Raw genomic sequence first — 6000 nt, 5'->3', positions numbered from 1 at the left:
TGTTTAGCCTAGCTTACCTTGCCATGCCATGCATTTTGAACCTGCCTTCCATGATTCTTTGTAAGTGACTTTGTTTTCGTCTTGGAGAGTTTTTGCCACATTAAGTGTGACTTTTAGTTTGTTACTTTTTACCATGCCAAGTGTGATTTTTAGTTTGCTTTGTTTGCCCTCCTGGCTTTAAATAAAAGAACTGCTTTTTGTCTTTTAACCTGCCTGCTGTCCTGCGCACTGAGTCCTCCCACACCTCAAACCCTGACACTTACAGGCTTTGCTGCACCCACCTGTACAATAAACAAAAGACAAAAATGTGTTGCAGAAAATACTGAAATTACACTAGAGACATAATATGAGATAAGTTGTTACAGTCCTTGGTATAACTTTATTTTGAATTTATTCTGGAATGAATGGCTGCTATCACCATGTTTGCTAATATGAGTCGTGATGCCTAGATACAGAGTTAATTGGACCCATGATGGACTGTGAGGCTCCGTACACACGGACACGAAAACGGCCATATCCGTTAAAGTTTTGTAACGTTTAGACGTTTCGTCCACAGAGCCATCATTTCAGAGGTGCGAAAACGCCATTTTTTGAAAAGGCTGTTTCTGTGTGGACGCCCAACTACTACTTTTCTGAAAGGGTGACGAAACAGCTCCACCTCCCCCTTACCCCACATGCTGTCCCTCTGACAACAACAGACTATGGAGCTTGTTTTTGCTTTTAACAGCAAAATCTTCTGCTCTTCTGCTAACACAGAGAGCAGCAAGTGGACAATGACTACAAAGTTTTTAGATCCATGTTATCATGTTTACATCACATGACTTTCGTATACAGGCCCTGTGTCTTCTTCTCTGTTTTTGGAGTGCTTCTGCGGTAGCATTACAGTGCAGCTTGCAGGCCTGGCATATGTACTACAGTGTTTCCAGTGGTTTGTGCAGATTTGTGATAGAGTTGTACATATAATCAGGTGAATTACAAGGCTTGTGAAATCTAGGTTCTTCTCCAAAAGTGAGTCAGTCTTCTCTAACCCTAATGTTATAATGCATAGGTTTATACCACACTGGTACAAAAGACTTTTGCATAGGTGTACCTCCTTTGAGCCTCCACACTGAGTTACTATCAACATGACATAAGTCGCAGGCAATAAGGAACTCAGACTAAAAACACAATGTAGTAATACATAAGTGTAACCAAACATGTGCACACATGTTGCATAGACCTAAAACTGACTTAAATGGACCTAAAAACAGTGATGACGTACATTCATTAGATTATAATTTGCCCATGCAGCATGTGGATTGTAGCAAATTCAGCTCACAGTCTGTCAAAACACTTCAATGGTTGTTATTCTGTGTTGGCTCATCCTCATCATGTTTATTTGAAGTACATTGTGTCTCTGGCACAGGAAGATATTATACCCAGTGTTAATCATACAAAGCGAAAGGAAAACTTTAAAGGACTGAAATAATTTGTGATGGTTCAAAGTTTACGAGTTTAAAGTTGTCTATTTGACAAAATGTGTGTCCTATTGGCATAAAAACACGGAAAACAAAACAAATAATGAATAAACAATTCTTCAGCTTACCCTGGACTTGCTGAGTACAAGCTTTCCACACACACACACTCACACACTCACACACCACACACTCACATCACTCTGCCCTTATTAGCTCTCTGCCCTGGCTACAAGAACAATAACCTCACAACTTTTAAAGGAATGATCAGCATCAGTAGAAACTTCGTTCTAAGCAGAAATTCTCCCCATAACCTCCCTCTCCCCTTACACTCCCTCAGGCAAAACATTTCGCTGACCAGGACTTAGCCAGCCATCAAGAGTCACAATTTTCCCTTTATCCGCATTTCAATTTATGTCAGGTCTGCTCGTAATGGTGGCCAGTAAACTTCTCGTTTTGGGTGCAATGTGGGGGATTGAGGGTGGGGTGGGGGCTGTCTTTGAGTCTAGAGACTTTTTTGTTTGAGCGCTGGAGGTGTTTTCAACTGATGCCCGTGAAGGCTTTAGAGGATCTATGAATATTATATTCCAATTTACTAGACTAATTAAAAGGTGACAGATCCCTGCACACCCTACATGATATTCAGTTGCACCACCATTCATAAACCTACAGCTAGGTTTGAACAGAAAGCCAGGGTTAAAGGTAAAGTAACTATAAGCCAGTCTTACATGGCATCATGTGCTGGCATGTCTTCTGATTGTGGGAGGTTTAGAGCAATAGAACGGTTAGCAAATGTGTGTTGCATGATGTAATCTGCTACTATAAATAACAAATTCCACTCCCACAGTTTTTGCATACTTCTCGCAGATTCCATAGCTTAATGCTGGACTTGAGGTATAGCTGATTATTAGTTCATAGTTTCATACCTTAGCAACAAGCTAAAATGGGTAACAATGCAATGCATTCTGGGTATTGATGTTTTACTACTTCTAAGTGAATGCAACAGCCCATCCTTAGTATTTAAATCCTTCAAATCTCAAGACTTCTGTCAAGTCCAACTTTTCAGCAAACAAACTATTTAATTAAAAATCATTAACTTTTGCATGTTTTTCTGGGGTCTGATGTTGTCTAGCATTCTCTTGCATATAACAGGCTAACATATGGTTTGGCTAGGAATATAATTAATTATCATTAAAGGTGCAAATAACATCTCTGAGCATATGTGCATAAAAGGCTACACAAGCCAATATGAGATCCTTTTTTTAGAGTTGTTGACCCCTAGTTATATACTTTACAAACATTTCCCTCTATTTCGGTGAGCAACGTACGTTGGTCGTAATGTGTCAAAAGCAGCAATGTGCCAGCAAAAATACAGGCCTGCCAAGTTTTATTTATTATCATACAAGACAACAATATACTGTGGCAACATAAGGCGGTTTTAACAGATTGGTGTTTATGTGGCAAAATGTCAAATAAATTATCTGTGATATGTCATAAGACATTTGTTAGAGGAAGGAAATCTAACACGGGTCACCCCAGCCTCCCCGAAGTGATGTTTGTGAAATATGTTTGTGTATGATGGACATCGAGCTTCCTGGAAATGATATGTTGCGTGTGTGCGTAGTCTAAAGCCAGCTCTCGAATATGTTCCTGTAAACTCAGCATACATCATTTGGAAAGCTGCTTGCTCTCTGTAGATTAATGCCTTTAGTTTGCATTGAAATGTCTGAGCTGCCCTTCCTCTACCTCAGCTTTGCCATCACTCCCACTCTCTCTCTCTCTCTCTCTCTCTCTTCCTCCAACCCCCCTCCACACCCATCTTCTATTCTAGTCTACACACTCCCTGCCATCCTAGGTGATGGAGTATAGGATGAGAAGTTTAGGGATAGAAAAGAGAGTAATGGTGGACCCTTTTAAGACAAGCTGATAGACAGTGCAAAGAGGAAGACAAATAAAGTCAGAGGGAGATGAAGTCACACTGGAATGAAACTAGAAAGGAGCGATATCCAGAGCTACAAAGAAAGAAAAAAGAAACAGAGGCAGAGAAATGTGTGTAATAGTGCACACCTGAAGCCCAGTCGAGCATGAGGCCATTTTGTCAAACTGCCCTGCATAGAAGTGGAAAACAGCTTTTATTTTCTGGACACACACAGGATTGGAAACAAATAGAGTTATAGAGAGCTAACAAATAATGGATATAAGCAACCATTATTTAATATTGCAGAAAATGCAACTTGACTACTGTACTGAAAATGTGTAGTGCTTTAGGAATAACTGATTTGCAATTAAAACACATTTTGTTCCCTCAAATACAATAACCAATACAAACCCTCCTGAGCTATGAGTGACTAAATATGATATAATGTTTGCATTAGCAGAAAATGATGGCAGTATGTTGGTATTCTTTTAAATACTGGTATCTCCTCCATGCTCTGGACACTGTGCTGACAGACACAGCAAACCTTCTTGGCACAGCTCTCATTGATGTTCCATCCTGGATGAGCTGCACTACCTGAGCAGCTTGTGTGGGTTGTAGACAGCGCCTCATGCTACCTCTAGGGCTGAGAGCACTGACAAAATGTAAAAGTGATCAAACATCAGGCAGAAAGGATGAGAGCAGAGAAATGGTCTGTGGTCAGCAGCTGCAGAACCTCTCCTTTATAGGGCTGTCTTGATAACCTCATCATTTCCACCTGTTGTCTGTTCCATTAGCACAACAGCAGCTGAAACTGATTCACAATCAGTGTTGATCCTAACTGGACAGGCTGATTTAAAAGAAGAGTGACTGACTTGGAGTTACACTGTGTTGTTGAAGTGTTCCCATATATTTTTTGGAGCAGTGTAGTTGTGTTAGGCAATACTTCCATATATATTGGTTTTGTGTGTGAGTGGAAATGTAAAAAAAGAAAGGAGAAATGAGAATACAGATCAGAAGAAAATTGCAGCACAAATGAGGGAAAAAAGTAAGTATGGTAACTAAATGAGAGAAAAGAAGACAAATCAAAAGGGGAGAAGGTAGGAGAAATCTGCATTTAACTTCTTGGGCATTAAAACGGACATTGATGGACTGACAAAGTAAAAACACTATAGTGAGCAGGAAAGAGATTAGAGAGATGGAGTGATGGGAAGACAGATCTGACTGTCCTTTCCACCAGAGTGAGCAGCACTTTCCTGTCAACAAAACATGGCTATTAACTGGCTTTAATGATGCTTAGATGCTCACACACACACACAGGCATTGCATTTATGAGTCTTTTTGTACATCTGATACTCTCTAGATATTGATTATGTATTCAATTTTTTATTACATCATAAAGTCATTAAAGTTTTATTGCATCTCTTGTCACATTGTGAGCAGTCATTACATTATGACTTACCTCAGATCAGATTTGAACCACGTTCATAGGTGAGTTGAACTGTAATCAGATTTCAAATGCTTGCTCCTTATTCAAAAATGTACAATAATATGAAAGAAGGTGATGGTGCTGTGGTATAGTCTCTTTCATTCATTTGAACAGACAGTTTATTAAATGGCTAATTTGTTAACACATGGAGGCTTCCGCAAATAAAGACCTGCCTTTCTACACCTTCTCCTACCATCTTTTTGCTAAGATGCCAACTGTGCAATAAGTTCTGTTGTGAAATTTCCTTGCTACTAAATATTCCACAATCAACTGTTACTATAACAGAGTAGAACCAACTCGGCCAAGAAGTGGTCAGCCCTGGATGCTGAGGCGCATAGTGCACAGAAGCCGCCAACTATCTGCAAAGTCAATCACTACAGACCTCCAAAGTTCATGTGGAGGTCTCCAGATTAGCTCAAGAACAGTGCGTAGAGAGCTTCATGGAACAGGTTTTCACGGCCGAGCAGCTGCATCCAAGCCATACATCACCGAGTGCAATGTAAAGCGTTGGATGCCATCGGATCTGGTGGACGAGTCTGGGTTTGGCGGTTGCCAGGACAACAGTACTTGTCTGACTGCATTGTGCCAAATGTGACGTTTGGTGGAGGGGGGGATTATGGTGTGGGGTTGTTTTTCAGGAGCCAAGCTTGGCCTCGTAGTTCCAGTAAAAGGAACTCTGAATGCTTCAGTATACCAAGAGATTTTGGACAATTCTCCTAAGTTTGTGGGAACAGTTTGGGGATGGCCCCTACCTGTTCCAACATGACTGTGCACCAGTGCTCAAAGCAAGGTCCAAAAAGACATTGATGAGCTTGATGAGTTTGGTGTGGAGGAACCTGACTGGCCTGCATTGAGTGCTGACCAGAACCCGATAGAACACCTTTGGGATGAATTAGAGTGAGTTGTCTGCGAGCCAGGCCTTCTTGTCCAACATCAGTGTCTGACCTCACAAATGTGCTTCTAGAAGAAAATTCCTATAAACACACTCCTAAACCTGGTGGAAAGCCTTCCCAGAAGAGTTGACCCTGTTATAGATGCAAAGGGTGGGGCGACCTCATAAGAATGGGATGTCACGTAAGTTTATATGCGTGTAAAGGCAGATGAGCGAATACTTTTGTGTATTTCTTACAATAAATAATCAA

This window comes from Parambassis ranga, chromosome 10, assembly GCF_900634625.1.
Source record: "Parambassis ranga chromosome 10, fParRan2.1, whole genome shotgun sequence".
NCBI lineage: Eukaryota > Metazoa > Chordata > Actinopteri > Ambassidae > Parambassis > Parambassis ranga.
The sequence above is the reverse complement of the archived record's forward strand: the minus strand, read 5'-3'. Positions refer to the sequence as shown.